Source organism: Neopelma chrysocephalum, unplaced genomic scaffold, assembly GCF_003984885.1.
Source record: "Neopelma chrysocephalum unplaced genomic scaffold, ASM398488v2 Primary Assembly neopelma1_42, whole genome shotgun sequence".
Lineage (NCBI taxonomy): Eukaryota > Metazoa > Chordata > Aves > Passeriformes > Pipridae > Neopelma > Neopelma chrysocephalum.
The window spans coordinates 9,507,679-9,533,972 of record NW_020897700.1 but is presented as its reverse complement, the minus strand read 5'-3'; the positions used below and the strand labels follow the sequence as shown (position 1 = coordinate 9,533,972).

At 35.5% G+C, this 26,294-nt stretch overlaps 1 protein-coding gene across 1 annotated transcript in view; it reads left to right on the top strand.

The window, feature by feature from the left end:
* TENM3 (teneurin transmembrane protein 3) overlaps window positions 1–26,294 on the top strand; it is a 1,346,985-nt gene that overhangs the window by 860,371 nt on the left and 460,320 nt on the right. Inside the window, exon 10 of the mRNA XM_027676660.1 lies at window positions 14,473–14,557. The gene's annotated coding sequence lies outside the window, so the exon portion shown is untranslated. The remainder of the gene's footprint in view (window positions 1–14,472; window positions 14,558–26,294) is intronic.

Below are 26,294 nucleotides of genomic sequence, written 5' to 3'. Positions count from 1 at the left end.
TAGTCTCAGCCTTCAAATTTAAATACAAAGTTCTGTTAGCTCCCAGTGTGATTGGGATACCTGTGTAATCAATAGCAAGAGTGAAGCTCCTAGCCTAGGTCTTAGGAATTGCCGTTGGAGACATATAAACCACTCTGTTGAGTGTGCAATTGAGTTTCTAGTGTGTCATCACCGAGCTACCTGCAATCTGGATGTGTGAAGTTTAACAGAAAATCTTCCCCACCATATCGTCTTCAGAAATATTCTCTACTGATCTAATAAAGTTTGGAAAGGTATGCCCAGTGTTTTGACAGCATTCCTACAGGGCTATTTTTTAATTCTGTAAATTTCCCTTTTACAAAATGCGAGAAGCCAAACCATTAGCAGGGTTTTATCAGATTACACTGTGATTTGCTCCTTGCTTTTCCAAATATATTTAATGCTCAATATGAATGTTTTGCAATACTCAAAAGACAAATTGATGACTGATTTATGCTACTGGATGGATAGTTCAATTTTAAACCAGCATTGCCACAGAGTCTAAAAATCAATAAACTATAAAGAATGCTCAGAATAGGATTACATACAAATTTCTGGCAGTGAAAATAGCCATGCATGTGTCTTAAAGCCTTACAGATATGGAGAGTTTTAAATGTGCTTGGGATTCGTTAGAAATTAAAACTTTGTTTTTGATAGAAATTCCTCAGAAAAGCACAGAATTTAATGATGAATAAATTCTAAACACTACAGAATCCACCCCTGATTCAGCTGATTCATTTGAGAATAAGAAACTTCAACTTCATTTTGGATACTGTTAAATTAACTTGAACTAATTTCTCATTCTTAAGCATTTACATGAATCTGAACTATGCCAGAAAATTATATCCTGAAGAACAACTGATAAACTACTTTAAAAATAGGTAAGAAGTTTATATATAAACTCTAAAATTATTTTACTGTCATATATTGAATTACGTTCAAAGCAATGATAAAGAATTCTTGGTAACTAAAGTATTTGTATGAAGCAAATGAAGGAGGGGTTAACAACAGAACCAGTTTGTGTGAGGCAGAACTCTCCAAAGGTTTGCTTCTTATCTGGATTGTAGCCTCTGGTGATGGATGTACAGAGAGAAGCTTGGCCCTAACCACTCAAAATCTCACCTCCTCCCCTTTGTGGGGTGCACCCTGTCACCTTCACAAATCGGCAATTGTTCTGAGTCATTAACCATTAACATTTCAGTCTCTGACAATAATACGTAAACTTTTGAAATTCTAGTCATAAGGTATTTTTCAATATAACTTTCTTGGCAATAATGGTGAGAAAAAAAATAGTAAAATAACCCAAAAACCCTACTTATAGGAGTAGCAGAGTTCAACTTGAAAAATTCAGTTAAGGTCTGAGATAGTGCCAGGGTACTGTGAAAAAATGTACAGTTCTTTCCTGTAAAAGGTAAGATGAAGGTTTGAATTTGCCTATTCTTATTCTAAATTACAATAAGCCAAAGAAACAAAATAGATGTTTGAATTTTCTAGACAAGTGTTTGGAACTTCATAAAATCTTTACTTTTAAGGTAACTTTTAAAGGAAAACTGTCTCATAGGAACACTCAGTGTTGTTTATAACAAATTTCCTTGAGTATTTAATGCATTACAGGTCTGAGAACTAGAAATCTGGTGTTTTGCTAACATGCAGGGCTTAATCACTTTCTGGTCCAAGAACTAAACTCCAGACACAACAGCATCGGAGGAAAGAGCTGAGTAAATTTAGGTGTTGTTCAGTTCTGACTTTTGATATGCTGAATTTGGTATTTGATTTTGCAGGAACATCTCTCCAAAGCCATAATCAGTAGAAGTTATATGGGTAAGAGTATAAGAACAGAGAAAATGTGTACAGCCAATTCCATGAAATAAATCAGACTACTAGAGTAGCACCTGAGCCCCCTGTAGAAGTTCTCACAAAAGGTTTTGTGAGAGCTCTGGCAAGTTGTAAGTGAAATGCAAATTACATACCAATTTTATGTCATCTGACTCTCAGTGATGTGATTTGTAATTCATTTAGACTTCTTCTGTATCTAATATTTATCTAATAAAATCACTTGTCATAATGGAATTGACAATTGAAAGTGATGACATTGAAAAATAAATTGGTGTTAGAAAACAGGTCTTGGGATTTCCTTATGAAAGTAAAAGCATTCCAAGGGAAGTGGTGCAAGGAGCCATAAGTACTCCAGGTGGTAAATTATTTTCTATATGACATTCAGATTTATCTGTAAGAGTTCAGCATTTTTTGTACTTTTATAAGATCTGCCTTGTCTTTAGCTTTTCAGTATTGGAATATATTTTTATCAGTGATGGAAATCTGATAGAATCTATCAAATATTTCTCAGATTTGTATGCTGATTATACAAGCAGAGTTACTGAGCTATTGATGACATTGGAGGTGGTGATTTTGCACTTTAATACTAGGAAATATGAATAAATCAAACTATGGAAGAAGTTTCATAATAAAACAGAGAACTGAAAGCGTAAGTCAAAAAAAATTGAGAATTCATTAGCCTTAGTGTTTTATTAACTTTTACAGTGTTATATCAAGGTGTATGGTTGTCTTCAAAACTAATTCAACTGATTCTTCACAGTTGTGTCCAGATATTAAGCGTCCAGTTGCTAACAGAAATACTTTTTATATATAATCTTGAGTTACCTATTGTTAAACTTCATCCCATTTCTATTACACCAATCTTCAAGGTCATCCACTGTTTCCTGTATGATATAACATTCATTTTCTGTATTGGAGCACCTTCACTTACATTGTGTCATCTATAAACGTCATCAGTGTGCTCCTACTATCTTTCCTAGCAAGACCACTAATTAAAATATTAAATTGCATAACTGAAAAATCAGGCTCTGAGAAATTCATCTATGTCTGGCTTTTACCACTTCTAGCAGGTATCTTGCCTTCAGACAATTCCTTGTGTAACCTCGATTACCATGAGCTAAGTTTATGTGGCATTCTATCAGTTTACTAATGGTGGTGGATGAGAGCTACTATATTCCCTATTTCCGGAAATAAAATGGATATTTTTATTAAAGAGAGGGATCAGTCTAGCATGGTTTAATTTTGATGCATAAGATGCCAACATATTGAGTCAAACAAGTAGGAACTTCTAAAGGAAGAGTACAAGAAATGTTTCTGGGCAATTCTTCCCTGTGTGTATTCTCCCACCACTTGGTAGGCAGTGGCCTACAGTCTTGTTATATCAGAGGCCATATTTGGGTCTTTATGTTTGATAAGTATTAATGAACCCACTAGGCCTTTTGAGTTATTCATGCTTTTGGGGTTCATCATCTTGTGATGCTGACTTGCACAACTTAATTACGAATTTGTTTAGGAAACCATTGTGTTTGTTTGTTACAACTTCTCTTGTGATAGTTGAAATGAAAGATTCCTATTCTAATGTCATAGTAATGAGAATTCCCTATATATCTTTATATAGGCCTTTATCATATCCTTATTGAATTATCTCTTTTTCAGGCTTATGAACCATGGTCCATTCCACCGTCTTCTAGCATGGAATGACTTCAGAGTCCCTCTGTATTCTTTCTACCTTTTTTTTCTTGAGATGCAGTGATCAGAAACTAAGTGTTGAACTTGAATATACAGTCGATGGATTTATTGCATTAAAAAAAAGTTTCCCACTGTGTTTTTCCTTTTACCTAATAATTTCTGATGTTCTAATGCAGGGTTTTTTTGACTGGGGTTGGAAGCTAGTGCTTTTAGAGAACTAGTCACAATGACTCCCATATTCTATTTTGAAGCAGAATTTAGAATCCACTGTTTTGAATGTATAGAAAGGGATATTTATTCCCACATAGACTGAGTTGTATTTATTGGCACCATTTCACTCATTCCTCTTCTGTGTACCATTCACATCTGTTGTTTCAAACAAATACCTCTACCTGATGGAACTGTCATCAGGGAGGACTCTTGAATTACATGTTCCCAGAGAAATCCCAAAAACTCTTTCTAATAAAGGAGGTCACAGTACAATATTGATGCATCCTTTACTGATACATCCTCAATTAGTAATGTCGAGTTGAGAAATGGTAAACTACAGTGATGTAGAATTGCTACCCAGACAATGAAAGGCTATGCAACTGTCATGAAATAAGTAAACTTTATTTGCTTGCTCTTTATGAGAGGAAGAGAAAGAATATATTTTAAAAATATATCATGTTAACATCATGTTAACAAAGGATATGTTTAAGGCCAAGTTGGATGGAGCCCTGAGCAACCTCGTTGAGCAAGGGGCATCCCTTCCCATGGCAGGGGAGTTGGAACTAGATTGTTTTGGAAGATCCCTTCCAAAACACAAACATTTCTATGATTAAATGAAATTTACATGGAACTTGGACAGTTACAGGAAATTCTTCCACATTGCTATGCAACTGAATGAAAACTTGCATACAAAATTAATCACAGAGTATTAAAACTAAATTGTCTTAATTTTGACCCTTCAACTTCTATTCACTTTACTTTCTAGTGTCACTTGCTTCCTAAACATTAGTTTTCAGACTGCAAGTGCTGTGTGGCACCAATTTTTTTTGTGGGTTTCAAATTTGGCAAACTCGTGACATTTTCAGCACTTCTCTGCAAGTCCTACATATTATTATATAGATAGTATCGAAGCAGCTAATTCAGATTGGTAGAAAAACTTTCATTAATATCAATGGAGAATCAAACTGGTAATGTGTATAAAGCTATGTTACCTTTCAGTATGTAAAAATTAAATGAAATGCCGTGTCATTTATGCCATGGCACAATAGTTCTGTTATCTTTTGAAGATACCACAAATCCAAATGAACATAAAAGATTCACCCAGAAATCAAGCTCCATTTCTTCAAATGCCCTTGCTTATTTTTGTTAAGACTAACAAATAAAGATCAGAAAATCAAAAAGATTAAATTATCTACCTTTAGTTACAAGAATCTCTGTCTTATCTGTAGGAAGAGAAATATAAGGTATACAAGATCTTCTGAGGGAACTTCACTGTATCCACCATGATTACTTCAGTGATGATGAAAGAGTTCAGTTTCACAGTATCACAGAATCACAGAATATGCCAAGTTGGAAGGGACCCACAAGAATCATCAAGTCCAACTCCTGGCCCCACGCCCATTCCCAAGAGTCACACCATGTGCCTGAGGGTATCATCCAAACACTGCCTGAACTCTGTCAGGCTTGGTTCTGTGACCAAATTCCTGGGGAGCCTGTTACGGCATCCAACCACCCTCATTTGATTTAGCAGAGATTGCCTCACTGACTGTAATTGCTTTGTTGGCAATGTATGTTCTCTATATCTTAGTGCACAGATGCCTGTATTAGGTTTCAAATTTGGTATGTGCACATAGCAAGAGACTTTATCATTTTTTTCCCACATTTCAGCTGAACTTGTTCATTCTTGCTTGTATTAGTTGAGTTTATATTAAAAAAAGTTAATCAGATCTTGCTTTCTTTTACAGAAAATGTGAATTTCTTAAACAATTTCAGACCAATAAAAAGACATAAATTAGATATAGTCAGTGAGAACACTTTTTCAGGATAGACATATTTTACACAGAGACAAACACTACATTTTTGTCTGCTTTTCTATTGATATTTTACTCATGATAATGTGTACCTCTTTAGTGTAAAACAAGGTAAATATGCTGTTAGGAGAATAGAAACTCTGCCAGTAAAAATCATAATTCATAAGCAGAAGCATTAGTACTTTGGTGTAAATGATGAGAGGTGGTCTTCAGTGTTCCTGTCACTGCAAACTGCAGGAGGAAGGCGAAGACTCCAGCCTGCCTATAGTGTTGGTGAATGTTGATTTTTGCATGTAATGTTGTTTTCTGAGGAATAACACACGTGCATAACTTGCTGTCAGTTTGCTCTAATTATCGTAGATCATCTTCATGATCTGCCACTTGCAACCTAATATATTATGATAGTTGAAGTAATATGTTCTGGTTATAATTGGTTGCCACTATTGATATGGGTAATGGATCTCTCCTGTGAAATACAAACAGTAACTAGATGCACAGCATGCAGGTGAGTTAAGTACCTACACTACCCAGAAATCAGCAGGTATTCTTCATGACTTAGTCTCTAGACATATTTTTTCTGGAAGCTCAGCATATCTCTAATTGCAATTATATTTTGTGTCCATCTTGTCTCAGATCTTAGAAAAGGAGTTTCTGTGTATAAATATTTAAGTATGAAAGTAAAAGGCAATACCAAGCACTTTTCTGCAGACTTGGAGAAGTATAACTGGCATAGATCTTTTCACAGAATTCCAATTTATATTAGTAGAGTTGGTCTCAAGGATACAGGAAAGAAAAATAAAGAAGAAAGTCAAATCTTTAAACTGGAAACTGTGAGCTACATTTCGACATGGCAGGTCTTCATATTACATATTTAGTTCAGTGTAATCAATAGCATTAATAAATCAGGGCATTGACTGAATTCTGAAAGGATTGTATCTCTCACACAATTAATTGATTTTTGTGTTCTCCACGTGAACGCAGAAACACCATAGTTAAGTGCACAGTTGGTGTAATATTGACTTTTTTTTTCCTGATATTTAGTCACTAAGTGTTCAAGGTTGACAAGGGCAGTTATATCCCACTGTTTTCTATCAGTAGCCATATTTTTCTAGAGCATTGGTTTCTCCCAAAGCACTTCTTGGATTTAAAGGCCTACCCTCTTTTACATGTTTTATTCCAAACTTCCAAAGTAATCTGGAGATAAAATTTACATCCTTGCAAAGTATTATCAGAAAGTTTGATTAAAAAATGTATGCTTGAGGCAAATGTTTGTGGTTCAGCATAAGCTTTTTAATTATTTCACTTGGTTTCTGTAAGTAAATCCAGTTATAGGTGTTGAAGAGCAAATCGTCAAACCCCTTAAAAGGCTTAGCTCCACTTTTCTCATCTCCCTGGTTTACACCTTTCTAAAAAGACTTCAAAAATAAAAAGAAGTGCAAAGGACATTGTATCCAAAGCCACACACAAGTTTAGCCTAGGGTGGTTATCTAGTCTTAGTGAGCAAGGTCTCCTTTGACTTTGTATATTTCAAAACTAACTTAGACTTGGATGTTATTTTTGTGACATCCATTGCAAGAAATCTTTGAAAAGAATAAATTGCATTCTATTCTATTCATTTTTATTTATTTGACACTTTTATGTTACCTCTAAAATACATGACAGCAGTTTTTACTGAATTTTCTGCTCTAATTACAACTTATCTAATACTAACCTAATCAACTACCAGACAGTGATTATGTTTCTGCATAACTTGCAGAGTTAGTGGAAGTGTATGACACAATATAAATTAAATGATTTGAAGGAAATTTGTATTTCGTTACAATTTGTCAGTTCAATAGAAATAGTTAAGTAGATACCATGCATATAATACATAGATAAAGCATAAGAGAGAAATGATACAACTTCTGGATTCAGAGGGAAAGGAGAAGGTTTGACATTTTCAAATTTAAGCATTCAAGAGTCTAAATTATCTACTGTATGTTCACATGTCTGGTTTAAATGCGGAGACTGGTGAAATCTGTGTACCACTTTCATTGATGCTGGCAGCTGGAAAAAGGGGGCAAAAACCACTTGAAAATGTTGCATGCTTGGGCTGGGATCAGAACTGTGGTCTGATAGCAGAGGTCTTGGTACTGAAAAACATCCATTTTCAGCATCTTGTTGTGTCTTCTTAGAAACACTACTTTTGCTGGTCCATAATCTAATCTCAAGACTCTTTAAAATAGTAATTATTTGATTCATCAGTGAGGAAATAGAGTTCCTTTAAAAGGCAGACTCCATTTAATTAACAATAATTTGAGATTTTAGACAGTACAGTTCTGAATACTAAAATTGTCTGATGACTGGTGTTCAAATATGTTCTCAGAACTACCAAAATTTGTCCTAAGTGTTCAGTGGTAATCTGTGGTCATATATGCTCGTCATATCATTCCATGTACATTGCCTATTCTTGGTTTCATCTGAATGCTTCTCATGATCTAAACACACACAACCAAGGGAAGGGCAGAAAAGAGGTCTATGCATATGATAATGATAATAATCATGATACATCTTAATCTAAATTAAATGTAGAAATGCAGTATTTATACTCCTAAAAGTGCCTTCATATATGCAGTCATCTTTTGACTTTTCAAGAATATATATTGATACTTTTCAATCTACACCTTTATTAGATAGGATAAATTTTTCATAGTGCCATCAGCAGCAAAATTAATTGTATTCCATGCAAACAAAAAAACCCATTCTTCTGTTTAAGAAATAAATCCATATTGAAAAGACAGGGCACATTGCTGGTTTATGCTTATTCAAAGCTTTGTTGAAAAGTTAATAAAAGTGTAAAAATTAATGTAGCCTTGTTCATAATAATTGAAGCAATTAAATATCCCAGTTTTTCTCATGCTTTACTCTTCCTTTCTATTAAGAAAACTCCAGTAGATATTTCATAGCAAAAGTGTAGTTTGGTTTCCCATTTGTTTTGTATAGCGGACTTGGTGTGAGACAACATGAAGCTGAAACAGTTGCGTGCTATGGGTGAACACACAACTGAAGTAAGTGGTCTTTTGTTCAATGGAGCCAGTAGTCATAGCATGAACTTCATACTTACAAACAGTTTAAGCAGTCCCAGGCTTGATATGAAAAGGGATGCACAGTGCTCTAATTATTACACATATTTTTAACATATGTTCTGCATTATATCACAGAGAGACTTGTTCTTTAATGCTGCTTCCTCTTGTGTTACTTTTCCTGTGATACCAATTATTTTAAGCATGTATGACAGGTAACTGGCATCTTTATAGCGTCTCAGCAGGTTTTACCAGTAACACTGTGAACATGAAGATAATATGTTAAAAATCTGTTCTATGGAAAAGCATATCACAGACATAGAAAATGCACTAAAGATCCTTCAACAAAAAAACCCCAACAGTCGTTCATGAGCTGAAGTACATAGTTTCTAAGTAATGACACTTCAATATTAAAATGTTGCATAATCCAAGGTTGTCTTTCAAAACTGTTCAAATTTAGTGTCACAAGCTCTAGTGAATGTACATCACTGTTAGTAACCAAATTAATTAACAGCATGTTGAGGTTCCCTAGAGACCATATAGATATCCTCCTGTTGCAATTATATAAAAAATGTGAGTTTCTGTAGAAGGAGATATTTTTTTATAACTAATAGACAGTTATGTTATTGGGTTTTACTGTGACAAGGTTATAAAATATGTCTATAGAGTACACTTGTTTTTTCACACAAGCAACAATGTAACAATTTTGTACAGAACAATTATATATTTAGTTATATATAACTGAAGATGTATAAAATTAAAATTTATACAAACATAAACGCATAAAATAACTACATATACATAACCATAGTATTTGATACATATTTTTCTATGTATGTTTGTTCTATATAAACTATATGTATGAATATATATATATATCATGAGTCACAGAATGGGTAAAGTTGGAAAAGGCCACAATGGGTCATCTGGTCCAATCTCTCTGTTCAAGCATGGTCATCCTAGAGCACATTGCACAGAATATCTATCTATATTTTTTAGTTTTCATTGTATTTTTTACATGAATTTTAGCCAGATGGATTTTCCTGGACCTGAGGTTCTCACTGTGCCTTTCAGTTTTACCTAGTTGTTTACATCATAGTTTCTATTCTTAGTACAAACACTGCGGTCCCTGGTTCCTGGCATCTCTGGATCATGGTAGTAGATTGTTGTTTACCACAGTAGGCTGTAAAGGCCATCCATTCATACTGCATGAGGCTGATGCTGAGAACCTGGCGTTATTTATTATCCACAGAACAGCAACTTTTGGCTGTTTCTAATGCATTTGTTACTAAGAACTTCGGATCAATTGTGCTAATGATTCAACTCAATCAACTAGTAAATAAAAATTCCCTACGTGATCTTCGGCTGAGGACTTTTTTCCACCTGTGTCTAGGAACATGGCTTAAATACAATTTATAAAAAAGGACTATTCACAGAAGTAGCCAGGTTGCTTCTTTGCATTGATGATCAATGTCTAGCGCTATCCATTCTGTTCCTTATAACTTGTACTGTGGGAAGGGTCCCATTTTGAGAGAAGATACTTACCTGCTTAGTTTCAGTGTCATAAATTGTAGTTTGTTAGATAGCAACATCACTCTACCTTATGCTAGCTCCTCAATTTACAAACACTTGAGTCATTGTTCTTAGGGTTCTCAAGAGTCCCTACCAACAAAGGTGGAGAAAGAAGGTTTGTATAGAAAAACTCACTACCTAATTTTACTATCTCAACATACAACTGGGCAAAAGAGGAGGAAGTTGAAGTTCAGTGTCCTGAAACTGAAAACTACTTTTCTGGTGTGCAAGGTATTCTTCCACAATTCAAATCAGTTTAAGCTTTCTCATGGATGTTAACATAGCAATATAATCACTCGAGTTCCAAGCTGGTAGAACTTTAAAGTTAATAGTCAAACAGATAGGATGTTCTCCATCATTTCAGTGTTTTATCTGGCAGGCAGCAGTAAAGTTTTATAAGTTTTTTTGAGTCATTTTTTAAAATAAAATAGCATTGATGTTTTACCATCTCTTCTATTTTACACTTTCTCCATGGGATAAAATGTTCCACCTCAAAATGTATAATATAGATTTCACTGACTTTGTGTGAGTGGTAAGCAAGGATCACTGTCTCTAGCTGACTGCTAGAAACTGATGTCATTGTATAACCCTGTGTCTTGTCCTGCAGGGATTAAGACCTGCTGCCTCTTGGAAAGGCAGCTGAGGCAAGGCAGTCATATTGCTGCCCTGTTGTCTGGACTATATGACTTTCCATTGTCTGTTTCCAGAAGCTAGTTACGAACAATTGGATGTAATTTTAATTTTCTTGTTAATGTTTGGCCATTTACACGCTCTGACAACAATAAATTCCTCTTCCTTTTCTCTAGATGTGCCTTCCATGATGCTGGGATACCTGTCCCAGGTCTAATGTGAGAGCCTGTGCATGAGATGAGCTACTATTGATTAACAGTCACTTTTTTAATTTTAAAATTCCTATTCGCAACCCCTCTGCCAAAGATTACGTTTCCTGTTAAAACCAACAGACTGATTAATTGGACTGAATCAGGTGAAACTGAAGAATTCTACATCTGAGCACCTCAGAAAGAGCTGATCGGGGATAAGCCTCTGTTGCTATTTGTTGGACTTTGGCTGCTATTTTCAGTTTTCTTTCCCATGTTTCTGAGGGCAGCATTCTTTGATCATGCTCCAATAAATGAAGATCAGAGCATCAAAGGGAGTTAAATATGTGGGCAGTGGGTGTCACCAAGCCTGACTTTCAAGTGTGCAATGTTAAGAATATATTCAGAAATGCTCATTAAGTGAATCAGGACAGTTAGGCACCTCAGAAATGAAATCATGAAGGGAAGAAATTTGAGCACAAGAACGATCACCTAAATCTAGAAATAGGAAATGTTGAAGAGAGCAGAGATATAAAGCTTCCTGCTTTTTCTTGAATTTAAGTATCTGTTATTCACAGTCGTAAAGTCACAACTAAGAACTCATTCCTGAAAGTGATAACATATATAGAAAACACAAGGTTGCCATAAAGCTCTTTTCTGTCTGGGGTCCAGAAGCAGGCTATGTTAAGATCTATGGTGCAGATACTTTGAAGACACAAGTACGAATGCTTAGACACTAGGTGGGGAAATTAGGTACAAGTCCGTTTTGTAGTTGTGTTTATACCAAGAAAAAAGTTTCTCACATGGTATGAATCAACGATGTGGTAACTGGTCACCGTGTGTTAGAACATTTTTAATATTGATCTTTTAGATTTTAGTACCTTACCACCATATTGCTACAATTTTATATTAGTATTTTTCTTCTCTCATGTTTACATTTGTATCTAGAGATACCACAGGAAATTATTTTCATGGTTCAGGTAGAACTTGGATGCACACATCCAATATCTACCCACTTTTTCAGGGTGTACAGCCAGGGGTGTACCAGGGGACCCCTGGTGGCCTAGTGGTTAGCATGCAGGACTCTCACCGCTGCGACCCAGGTTCGAATCCCAGTCCCCCCGGACAGATGGAGCTCGTTAGCCCTGTGTGGCCATCCATCTATGAGAAGGTCACTCTAAACAAACCTACGTCCTGAGGACCTCACTGCCATTGTCCAAGCTTGCTTGGCCCCGGCAGATGAACCTTAGGATTAAAGGGTGGGCTCAGTTCAGCGCATGCTGCGTCTCACCTAAAAAATCCATTGCGCAGGCTGGAAAGGTAAAAGACCTTTCCCAAAATCTTCGTTCGTGAAGACTGGCCATTATTATTACAGCCAGTCAGTCTTATGATCTAATGTAGCATTTAGCCAGGTTTCTCCAGAAGTTAAAAATAGGATGCTTATCCTCTTAGTCTGTGCCTGCCAGACGTTTGGAGACAATATTAAGAATGACTTTTCTGCTTTTTATGGATTAATCCAGGTAGTCAGCCAAGTCCCATGCAGCCAACTACTGCCCCCAAGCGAGGTGGGAAAGAGAATCAGAAGGGTAAAAGTGAGACGACTCATGAGATAAAGACAGTTTAATAGGTAAAGCAGAAACTGTGAGCACAAGCAAAGCCAAATAAGGGATTCATGTATTACTTCTCATCAGCAGGTAGATGTTTAGCTGCTTTCAAGAAATCAGGGCTTCATCATGCATAGCAGTTATCTGGAAAGACAGTACCATAACTCCAATCATTCCATCCTCCTCCTCCTTTCCCCAGCTTTTTTGATTGAGCACAACCTCATATGGTGCGGGATATCCCTTTGGTCAGCTGTCATCTCCCAGCTCCTTGTGTATGGCCAACTGACTCTCTGCTGGGACAGTGCGAGAAGCAGAGAAGGCCTTGACACTGTGTAAGCTCTGCTCAGCACATACAGCCCTGAAAACAGCCCTGTGTTATCAATACTGCTTTGGCCACAAATCCATGGCACAAACACATACTAGCTACAATGAAGAAAATTAACTCTCCCAGCCAAACAAGTACATTAAAAGTACATTACCATTATTTCGATCATATTGATACCTCCTCATCTAATTCTTTGACCAGTCAGTCTAATACATACCTTTAAAAACAAAAAAATCCCAGAGAGTGCTGATCTTTTACACTTGACTTATTTTGCTTGAAATAAAAAAGAAATAAAATAAAATATTTAAAAAACAAACAAACACCGGAAAAAGCTCCTTGACACCACATATTTAAAATGAGAAAGCACAGTGAAATGAAAACATTTTGTCATGGGAAAAAGTATTTAAAGAGATATAGGAAGTGTGCATTTTTTTCACATTCCATCCATCATTTTAAATTATTATCAGTTGCAAAATCACAGCTTCATTAAAGGCTCAGAGAAAAACTGTGTAGGTTGTTTGGATTCTTGTTTGAAGAGGAGTTCTAGCAACAAAAAATTGTGGTTGTTCAGTTCGACATATTGTAATTTTTTTCCTTCCCATTTTGGTAGACAGTACAATGTGAACATAATTGGAATGCAAGAAAGATAAGAATGAAATAAGATTTTCAGATACTTTTGTCATTTGCAAGGGCTTTATTCCATGTATCCATTTCATTTATTAAAGCTCAGTCTTTACATGTGAAATACTCCCAAATTCTTGTTTATTAAACCAAAAAATCATTTTATAGTTTACTTCGGAACACTGTACGCTTGCAATATTTATGAAAAATACTTTCTGAAAATAGCTCTTTGTATATATTCTAAGTGCCATTAGGTTTGTTTTTCTTTAAAAGAGTATCTTTTCCATATGTTTTATGTACATTATGGTTGAATATGTTTGCTTTGCAAAGCTATGACAGGGAGATTTATAATATGTTTGCTAGTTCATACACCAACAAAATTGCTAAGTTGCAGTTGAAAATTCATGTCAACTGTGCTGAAGTTAGGAAGACCTTCCTCTTAAAATTTTTATTAAATTCTCAAGCCACATGGTCCATTTTCCACAGTGTCAGAAAGGAAAATGTGTGACGTGAAGGAATCATATGTGAAAGCAAATGAGGTACAATGAACATAGATCTCTAAAATGCCATTTTTACATTCAGTATTCAACATACAGTCAACACTTCCATATGGTTCAGAGAAATAAAATTGCATTTTACAGCATAGTAACATGTCAGTCCAGCAGTAGCTATAATAAATATTTTATTACAGATAATCTGCATCTCATTTAGACTTTAGGAAAGATACACAGTTTATGAACACATCGTATATCACAATGCATAGAGGAAAATAATGGTGAAGAAAAAAATTATCATCTATCATATCCTGTTTTGATTTTTGAAGCTACTGTTGTATTCTGTAATAATAAATAAACAATTACAAAATAAAAATGTTTGATAACCAAATTCTTCATAATCTCATTGCAGATCCCTGGCTCTTCAGAGACCTACTCACATAACACCACATAGAAAGCTAAAGGTAGGATGAAACATCCTACAACCTCAAGCTCTGGTGGGTCCTGTGTATTGTATTGGTGTTTTTAAAATGACACCCCACTGTCTAGCTGACAGAATACAGCAGACTACAAAATTTTAATAGGCCAGTATGTGCTCAGTATACATTTTCTACTGACTTGCCCATTATCAACAATTTATACTGTTATATCTAATTTATTGTTGTTGCAATAACAGTGCAGGTCAAAATATAAAATGGGATAAATTCACAGAGCACAAACTTTGACAGATATAAATGTTTTGTTCAAGCAGGAATATCTAGGGTGATAAATTCTCTGCCCTGATACCAGACTCATCAAGAATAGAACATAATTGAATAAATAATAAAATTCTTAAAATTACCTATTAAATCTCTTGTGAGCACTCTCAAGTTTCCACAAGAAACTACTGTTGCCTATGTATGCCCTATTGTGATGCTTTTTAATGATGGCCCTCTTTAGATTAATAATTTGCAAATGTAATTTGTAATTCAGCTCAGCTGAAAGCACCTAAGTTACCAGAGCTCTGAACTGGTGTCCACTCAGAAATGTTTGAATTTGGCAGCAATCTGGCTGTGAGCAAACCTTACTGTCTGATAAGTACTCACATAACAACTGTACTGAATTGAACAAGTACATGGAGTTTAGGTTTTCTTCCTTTGGCTTTTAGCTCAGTGATTTTTCTCAATGGTAACCAAAGTCAAGTAATTTATAGCTTGTGAACCTCAAAAAAGGGTCCATTTACAACCATATTCTGCATTTTGTGACACCAAATGGAGAGTGTGTTCCTCTATATGACTACAAAAGATTTTAGAACAGCGATCAGAAACGTGTTCTGCTCGTTAATGTTTGTACAGTAGCTGCCTTAAAAGCGCTACAGTTTCCTAGGGCAAGTCATTCAGAATTCGACTACGCTCTTTAAGTTTAATAGGTTGAGCTCTTTGAGTTCCCCTACCTCCTCCTGATTGATGGTTTGTTTCTTCTTTTAATACAAAATTCAGTAAAATTTCCCACAGTGAAAAGGGTCTTTTAATTATAAAACACCAGCGTGTGGGAATGATTCAATTTACACATCAGAAAAGTTCAGTTACTTGACTATAATTTATTTTTTGTGCTGATCATTTACAGACCACAGATTCTTCTTCCCCTGGCCCCCTCCCCTTCTTGCTTGCTCTCTTTCTATGTAAAAGAATAAAAATCTCAATAAGCTGGAAAAGGCTTTAGATATTGTATCACTTAGTCATCAGAACTAAAGTCTTCATTATCAGATTTTTTTGTACCAGCTTTTATTCCTTTCTCATTTCCTAGATATGTTGTCATATTTAATTTAAATGTGTTCTGTAATTGCTGAGTAATACAGTTTTTTCTTGCATGTGACAAAAGGACAGTGTAAGGAGGGGTATGGTATCACACCCATGGAACTGTGAACATAAGAGATATTCCCAAAAAAAGATATTTGCAGATCTAATGTTGCATGTGACAAAACTGACCAGCTGTTGATTTTTTTTTTTTTAATCTAGTAACTAATTAATATTGAAATAATGGTCTGGAAAGGATGGGAAATTTTCATATTTCCATGCATTTTCTCTATGCAGTACTAGTTGTCTTTCTTGGTTTATTTTCAGAATATAGCTTAAGACTTGTATTTGTTGATAAAGCAGCTTCTAATGATAGAGCTTTGTAGATTCTGGATATGATTTTCCTAGCAAAATCAAAAAATTTAATCTTACTTTGTGCTCATTGTGAGCAAAAGAGAAATAAGCAGTAAAAATACCCAGAATAGCATTTATACAAATAGTTTTAAATATATTTACGCATACATTCTTAGATTTATTTTGGTTTTAATCAAATATGGATTTTGACTAGGAACTATTAGATTAGACTATGGTCATTTCAGAATGGAAAAGTAAGGAATTGTAGGTATACATCATTTATTCTAGGTTGTATATATAATTTTGGTTCAGCTGAATGCTTAAGAATATTTATTGATTGGTGATTTGTTGTCATATATGTATGATCACAATACCTGCACTGCTGAAATACATTGTTGTTACTTCCTTGCTTTCTTGGCATTTAATTTAGTCTGTTTTCCACTTTGGAAGGGATGTATTGAATGTTACTCTAGCAAAATATGTCATACTTGGGGACAGGGTCATTTCTTCTAATTTTTTCAAGTATTTGAAAGGTGCTCCTCCTTTACCCTGGACTAAGTACTTAAACTAAAATCCAACATGAATGTGTGTTTTGTAGTGTGCTTATGAGAAAGAAACTAAAAGGCTATTTTTGAAATATCTGTACCTGCTGCTGTTTGGGGATATGCTTTTATGTAGATATACAAATGTATCCCTGGATAAGATCTGAGAGCTGAAACTAGCATGTATAACAAACCAATGTAAGACATTCTCTTCCATTGCCCATTTAGCCACCACAGGCTAAACGAGGCCAGTGATTCTACCACTTTGGTTTTACAAATTTAAATTTCCACTACTGCAGTTTCTTCTAATTGAACTGTACCTTACTGTATCCTTCTCAGTAAAGGGAACAATTTTGATAATATGAGGACAGTAATAATCAAGATCAATCAATAGAGTAACAGGTATCTCCAGTTCTTATTCATGTTCATACAGGCAGGCATCTCAATACTAAGTGCACTCAGTATTTATTCCAAAAGATAATTTTTAAAATTCTTTAAGATCCCTGAATAAGAAACAGACCTTTATATCTTCCAAGTGGCATATCCTGCTAAGATGTTCACATATGTGATCTCACAAAGATTCATATGGAAGATGGGTTGTACTTCTCTTACACAAAGCTAACATCAGATATATACAAATATTCTGGGTTTTTGTTCATTCTTTTTTTGTTTTAATGCAATTGAACTCCTCTCTTCATCTACGTCAGTACACCTGAAGCCATGAATAGGCAGTGGTTTCAAATGACTTCCAAGGTCGCTATTTGAACATCGTGGGTCCTGAAAGATGTGACCAACCACTTGGTACTCCTGCTGCTGGTGCAGCAGATGTCCTGCGATGAGGCGCCTTTTTGTTCTTGGGGTTCTTTTGGTATTCCCCATAATTACTTCTAGGTCTGTTTCATTTGTCAAGTAAGCCATGTAATGTTATTCTCAGTAGGTCTGTGTTCCTGCAGTCGTCAGCAGTTAACAGTAGTGTAAGTCCTCAGTAAAGACATCTACTGTAGGGATAAAAAAAAAAAGAAAAGGTCCTAGTGTCAAGGGTGTCTCTAGAGGGAAGAAATTTTTAAATAATTTTAAATCCCTGTTCTTCCAGACCATTATCTTATGACTATTTATTACTGTAAACAGTAAGCTAAAATCAATATCGGTGTACAAAACTTACTAATTTTGATGGAAATCTTTGCTCACAATTTTTATCATTAAATTTTTTTGTGATCATTTATTTCCAACTTCTCTTCTCTGGCTTAAACACTAGCATTTTGTATGAATTGTATTCATGACAGTCAAATGGTGTTGAACACTGTGTTAAAGGTTGGTATTTTAGTAGAGGTTTCTATATTTAATAGGTGTCCTGATGATACAGTTTTATGGCAGAAGTTATTATTGTGACAAGCTTTTTTTTTTTTTTCCTTTCATGACAATGTACGTGAGAGTGTTGAGTGTCCACAAGACTGCAGTGTTCTCACACCAATACAAAGAGCTTATGGTTTCTGCTATATTGTATATATTTTTGGACACCCATGGAATTTTTCATTTAGTAGGTAGGGATTCCTGTGACTTAGTCTCTCCTGTTGTAATTTGACTCTCTCTATGCCCTAAATGTTACAGCATCTCAAGTCCTTGCATTGCTGATATGAGAATCAGAGATCCCAGATGATAGTAGACCCACCTCCTTGGTACTACACATATTTTATTCTTTTGTTTTGTGTTTTGGATTGGGTTTTTTACAATTAACCATCTCTATGATTACTGTTTAAATGCTGGTATGATTCCTCCACATTGCTATCAAATTCTTGTCAGGCTACCTATATTCATGAGCTGTAGAGAGGCATACCAGTGGAAATAATTTTTTCAAGTTGTCCTCAGTAGAATAAACAGGTATTGTAATCAGTCTTTTGAATTGTCATCTACTCACAGCAATCAGTCAGTCACCATATCATTGGATGAATGTCTTCATATTTTCAGATGCTTCTAGCATCTTTACACAAAATTGCACTATTTGGCATATTAGTTGTAAATCTCAGAAATTATTTAAAAAAAAAAATCTTAGCCACCACTAGTCAGTGGTTGAAAATGAGTTTGAAATCACTGCATCAAAGATGAGGTCCACTTCGGAAGCCCTGAACTGCAAATCAAGTTAGCCTGGCAGTCTCCCAGGCCTGAATTCCTGGACATAATTGCCGTAATTGCAGACAATTTCTCACTTTTTCCATTCAAAATCCAATATTGGGTTACTGATGGGGCAAGTTTCTATCTTTAGAAAATTATTTCCTTGGAATTGGAAAAAATTCTAGGTCCGTCTCACAACCATTATCTCCCTTCTGAGGAGTAGGAGGAAACATCATGATTTAGCCCAGTGCTTTGTGTAAATAGTTCTGGAAATATGGATTAGAGTGAGGATTCTCCTCTCCTGGTCAAATTCCACCAAGGGAAGTATTTCTGTCTCTAACATTCAGGAATGTGGTGTACCTCCGGTGTACAGCCCCTGTTGAAAACCTCTTCTTGAGAAGTATTAATTTATTAATTGAATCTCTCAAGCCAAGGACAATACTAAGGCTATAAATTTTAGTCTGTTATCATCACAATCAAATTCATACTTCTAATCAGAAGCGACCAGAGTCATTTGGTCACTAATTAGCTCAATTTTGTCAGGCTATTAAGCAGTTCCTGAGCGTATCTAACTTAACCTGTGTAATAGCAGAATAAAGTATAGAGATGCCTCCTTTGAAAAGCTCAGATGGCCTCAGGTGGAAAGTGACTGCTAAAACACATTCCTGTTTTGCCACATAAGCATGATCCTAAACCTCTTGGGATTCCAGCAGACAGTGGAAATTAGCCCTTATTCTTGAGCCTCAGTGTAACCTGCTGGCATAGCCACAAGCAAGACACAGTAGCTACAGAGTTAGTGCTGTTTCATCAAGGCAGGGCTGACCTAGTGCATACAGTTCATCAAGCGACTCACTGGGAAGCGTTCTGGCAAATATATCCTCTGCGGACATGGCACTTAGGGGCATGGTTTAGTGGTGGACTTGGTGGTACTGGGTTAACAGCTGGACTTTGATGATCTTATAGGTCTTTTCCAGCCTAAATGATTCTGCAATTTTTTTGTTTTCTGAAAACTTGCCTTTGTCCTTAGGAACAATTTCTTTCTTTATTGATAGGATTCTCTGTTGGAACATAAGCAGAGATAACAGGCAAAGTCATGAGTTCCCTTTCAGAGTACAGAGTAATGGAGAAAAACACTGTGACTAGGGAGGTGCTATGTCAGAACAATCCAGGATTTTCAGTAATGTCTTTTAAGAGCCTTTACTGTTTGGCAAAACTTGCTTTTAGTTCTATGGCTTGTTGCTATTAACAGTGATGTTAATCCAGCATCAGAGTAAATATCCTAGATTATAAAATCTAGAAGATACTCTCATTGCTGGTCTGTAAAACACTTATACTAGCTGGATAGTGGAATAGTAACATTTTACTTTCTATGTAGAAAATCAAGGATGTTTTTCAGGAAAAATATTTACAATTAAATAGAAGTTGGGGTTTGCCACAGACTATTAATACATTTGAACTAATTAGGATGTGGGTGTTTAGAGTAGTGTATTAGATAAAAATGAGCAGAAAAATTTCCTCTAAAAAGTCTCCCTTCTGTTTTTCTTTTTTTTTTTAAATGCTCTTTTGTTCATCCTGTTTATCACTTGCATGCCAAAAAAAGAAGGTAATGAAATGAAGATTTTGTTGCTTTCTTAAGAAAAATGTTAAATAAGTTTGACAGTTTCACTTTTGTGGCATGGTAATAACATGTCTAAAATAGCCCAGCTGATGCTTTGAGTTGCCACAAGTATTGCAGCCATGTTATTTGAAGAGGGTCAATTATTTTTGAGCCACTGAACTATCGTTTCAAAAAGCATTTTTGTTATTTCCTTTCAAGAGACTAAAATCGCTTTCTTGTGGTTTGTTATGGTTCTTTGAACTACTTTTAAGGCTAAATTATGGTAGATTTTGTGTTTTGATTTTTTTTTTTATTTATTTAATCTACTGAATACTTCTGATCTGAATAGCCTGAGGGAGCTAAGTCAGGAAGCACAGAAATCAAGAAAACCTGAAGTTGGTACTTCAAACTGAACCAGAAGCTGGTAGAACTCAATTTGTCAAGTATTTTGCTGACAGATCTAAGAACTTGGTTTTATTCTTTTTCCTAGCTTTTTGCTTTTGTGTTAAAAAAATTGTGATTTCTGAATGTTTTGTGTGACATAAGAAACAACATTTGATTTTTTGCTAGTTCAATGTAGTTTAACAATATAGGAAAGGGTAGAGTTTTCTGAAACTGAGATTTGACCTCCAGATCTATTCTGAAGAGGTTTGAGGCATTTTCCTCAGTTAACAGTGACAGAAAAGGACATGCTAGACTTCTGAGTTGATGGGAAATTGGTCTCTGGCCTGGTCATCATCTGTATCCTTTTCTTCAGCATCAGACAGATATAGAGAAGAGGCTGTGCACTGGCTCAGGATGCTTGATGCTACTGTACAAATTATGTTGTTCACAAAACTCATTTTAGCGTTGTAGTAAGACAAGCAGAAAGGTGAACAGAAGCTTTATGGATGTCAGTAAGAAGGTCATTGACCTAATTTTCTTTTAGTAGAAAAAAAATAAATTAGGATAGATCATTTGAGTGACACAAGTCAATGAACCAGGCAAAACTCGTCAGAAAACAGGGAGCTGGTTGGTTATACAGAGACTGCAGAGACTTCTCAAAAATTGTTCAGCATTATATAAATTAATAATAAGTACCAAAATCCAGATGTACAAAACATGTGTAAGATACAGGTTCCATGTTAAAATTTTAATATAGTTGATAATAATTGTGTCAGGCAGTATAAAGCAGTGTAAAATGTATGCTTCCTTTATTCATTTGTTATTAACCAGCCACATGGGTAATGCTGTTTATAGAAAAGTAAGAATCTTCAACAGGGTCCTACCGAGTTTTGGGAAAGTCTCCAAAAATTGCAGCTCCAGCACATGTGAAGCTGAATGTGAACGCACAGTCCGATTATAATTTGTTTTTTAAGTGGAACTTTGGTACATACTATTTCACACCCCGTTTGTGAGCAATAATGTAACTATGCTGGTTTTAAAAGAAAAAATTAAAAAAATAAAAAGTTTAAAAGGTGAACAATTGTATTCCTCTGTTCTACTCACTGCACAGTTGATGAAGGTAGTTATTTAGTCACTGAGACTGAACCTGCTGCAAGATGCAATACAAGCTACCTTCCACAAATATCTAAAAAGATGGTAACTGTGCCCAAGTACACAAGCTCCAGGTGTGATTTTGGAGACTTCGCAAGTATTCCTATTACTGAGTACATGTCTATCATGTAGAAAAAAAGGTCTAATCACAGCTGTAAATGCTGAGAATTACATGTCATTCCCATTTAAGCAATAAATGCTCTTTTGTCTATCTAGATTTTGTTATATGTTTTTCACAATAATTCCTAACAGTATGCTATGTCATTAAAATATCAAAATCTAATAAGTCAGCTGGCAATAAATGGAAAAAATAGAAATCCATAGCAAAGATTAGGGATATCTAAAAGTGGTTTATGGGTCCTAGTGGGATTCCTCCTTTTTTAACAACAAAGTGCAGAGTGAAAGAATATGCACAGCTTTCTTTGTCTTCCTATTTCTTTTGATCTGAAAGAACAATCAGATAAGGCTGATTTCTGAAGACAGTTCAGAATGAACAGATCTCAGTTGCCCCCAGTGATAACCATCATTGTCAACAGGAGGCATTCCAGGTACTGACACTAGAGCCTTAAATGTTCAGATACTGAACATTTTATCTTTTATTTTAAAAACTACTGCTGGGAACTCTCTTTATAGAATGCAATGGATGATGAGTATTTAGAAGAAGAATGAACACTGAAGGAGAATAAAGCCCAAGCCTCAGAGGCTGCCACTGAACACCAGAAGGACAGAATAATTTAAGGTTATGGTGGGGAATATCATGCACACAGAAAACCTGAAGCTGTGAAAAAAAACGGAAGGATAGAACTCAGGAGTCACAGGCTACAAAACAAAAATTAAAATAATTTTAGGGCCCTGGCCCTTATGGGCATTTGTCCAGATTAGTGAATCAGTGCACATTCTGTCAGAGTTCAGCAAAACTAAGTGCTTCTTCATAGGGAAAGCTCAGAGCTGGAATATGTTGGAGTGTTAATAATGGAAGTTGAGGTATCTGGATTAAACCAGTACGCAGAAATGCTAATAGCTACCTTCTATAAGCCTTGTCATTTAACAAGTGTTATCAGTCCCTCTAAGCGCAATCTTCAGCTCTCAATTTTTGAAGAAAATATTGATTTTTGACACAGTGTGACAAGTTGTGTTTTACATGACTCATGTACATTGTACAAAGCTCATTGAACATGGCACAATGCCAGGCAGTGTGCTATGAAAACTGATGGCTTACAAATGTTTAAATGATAATATTTATCTAATTTAAGGGTATTTACATTTTGCCTGCTGCCCAATGCTGCTGATTATTTTTTAAGTTAGTAGTTAACTATCTTTGTGATTACCTAAGTTAGCGTTGACAGCTTAACAGACCTCAAAAATATAAAAAAATACTATTATCATTAATGAAGGATAACTAATTTTGAATGAGCAGATGCCAATGAATTCATAATCAGAGGGGGTTTATGTGCTTCTTACTGCCACTGCAAAAATACATGTTATTCCTTATCTAGTCTGTTTTCAAGTAGTTTGCTTTGTCTGCCAAACCCACATACTGCATTTAAACACATTGACTCCAGTCCCCAAACTGGTGTCATTGTTCCTTTCATGGGGTTGGATAAATGCCTTTATTTGGTTTTACTCTCATAACTGGAGCAGAGTTCAATTTTGGAGAGTTTACAAATAGGAGCTCCATTGACATATGTGTTCCTCTGACATAGAAGAGAAATACAGAGTTGTTGGAGATAGAGTCAAACCATACTGATATTTGTGAGCCTGTGGACAACACTTCTTTTGTTTAAATCTAAAGAAGTCTTAAGATTAAATAATTTTTACTAGTATCTGGCCAGACTTGAAGAAGGTAATGAATCTTGTAGTCCAGTAGGGTTTTTCAGGGTGTTGATACAGCAAATGCAAGTGCTGATGAGCTGATGGCCAGGTTTGTGATTGTGGATGCCTGTGAGTAGTAAAGTAGATCAAAACATATATTTGAAAATCACAGACATTGAGAAGAACAACTAAAGGTCTCTTCTCTTCTTTCTCCCTCCAATACCTTGATTTAGTCCTTGATCTTTTCACCAGTTCCTATCTGTGCGAGAAGCACATGGTTTTTAGTACACACTCAGTATGTATCTTTGGATTGACTGTAACTATAACCACTCTTGGGGCCACATTGCCCAGTTTCCTAAGCATACAGGAGTGCCTGTTTTTCTCCTGAGTTTCCTTTATTGATAAGTTACTGACAGTTCTGACCTGCAAGGAAAATACAACCCCATAACTTTCACCTATATCCCTCAAAATGGATGGAAGTCTTTCTGCAGGAAGATCAGGGCAAGAAAAGTTAGGAAGCACCAGATTACTTTTGGGAACTCCATGTGTGCCTCTCTGGCATTTGTTTTTTCTACCACCTAGCAGCAATATGTGTTAGATAATGTTCTAAGAATACAGTTTTAAACAAAGGGTTGTACGTAACGTGAACATAATTACTTGTCACATTGCACAAAAAAGGTTGCAGTGATGGCAGGTGTGGAATATGATTTCTCATTTATGTATTTTGAAACAATTTTTTCAAATGCAAATATAATATACAATATACAATATAAAAAAAAACAAATATCACTTCGACTTATTGCATTTTATAAAACAGTTTCTAAATATATGTCTGTGAAGGCAATTGAAAACACTGTGTAGCAAATACATGTCAGAAATACCTGTAAACTCTAGGATGGGCTCTAGGTTACATATTTATGATGGTGAAATACATATTAAACAGAAGCACTTAAACTGTAAAACTGAAGAGGGTGTTCTCTTTAAATAAGCATAATCCAAATTCTAGTCATCTGGGACCTTCAGAATTTTTACAAGATTTGTGTATATTGGGCAGATAAGCTTGACCGTTGTGCTGGTGTACTCTACTGCTAGCAAACATGTACCATTAGGCAACTGGAGATTGAAACTGTACTGTGAGCTTATGTAAAACTAGACAGCTCCATCTTACATTTAAAGTATGTAGAGCAAAAACCTGATGCAAAAGAAAACACATTTCCCAATATATTTTCCCCTAAAAAATGCCAAAGCTCTCTTCAGGTAGTGAATTTTTATCAATGACACTGATCTGAAAGCCCACCTTGCTGATTTTTTTTCATAACTGTAGTGCCTGCATATTGCTTTAATTTTTATGTAAAGTTATACAGTGTTGACATGTTCTGTAGCCCTTCTATGACAGGGCAGTATGAAAACCTTTCTTTCCATGCCTACTGAAGAAATCATTGGGGTTAAATGACAGGGCTCTACCAGTGATTTGCCTGTCACAGAGGACTGTAAATTGTAGCCTGTCTCCAGGATAGTGTTTAGACACATTCTGAGATTAATGGTTTTGCATAGACACTTTTGACTTCAAATGATTTTGAGACAAGCTCCATCAAGAAGATTCTTCCAGTTTGAACCCAACTGAAAGCACTTTGCATTTCAGCTGTGTTTATATGTGACTTTGCTGGTACAGAACAGACAGAATCTGATATAAAAATGAAATGGTTTCTCTTATGTTCCAGACTACATAAAAATTTTTACCTTTAGTTTAAGTCTTTGTGACAGATTTCTTTCTTTTTCTGGTAGTTCTTAACACTTTCAGATAACAGACAGCAATGAGATATTTTATTTACATGACCGAGCAGGTCATGTATTTTTCTCTTAAAGGAGCATAGCTTGGAAGGAAGGTCTGTATCCTAAATTTAAGGAAGATCAAGCTAAGGTGTATTAATCACCTAGAAAATCCATTTAAGAATGTGCTAATTCATTCGCTTTTCAGAACCTCAATTAGTAGTATGTGTTCTGCAGCAAATGAGATGTTATGATTCAGGAACTCTAACTTAAGACAGGTAATAATAGGGTTTCTATTCTGTTTAATGTGGAAATGAGAAAATGTTTATCAGAAGAATACAGTGAATGTAGACATTCCTTATTCACATGTTCTCCAGTCTCCTCTTAAAAAAAAAAAAGAGGAAGAAAACACCTTTTTCATTATTATCAATTGGTTTTCAGCTCTTCTAATAGGTACTGAAGGTCATGTCATTTCAGTAGAGTAGCAGACAGTCAGATGCCACAACAGTGGTGGAACCATGCAAGAATCAGCATAATGGGCTAAATATTTGTATCTTTCTTATAAGTAAGGTAAAGTTCATGTACAGTGCCTCTCCCTCTGCGGTAGAATAGAGAATCTATTACTTAAGCAGACATTTTAAAAGATTGACAAAATATACCCCACCAGAGTCTGACAGCTTGTGGCCTCCCTGTGTTACTTGGAGTAGGAATGCTCCTTATGTGTGACACCGTATGTCTT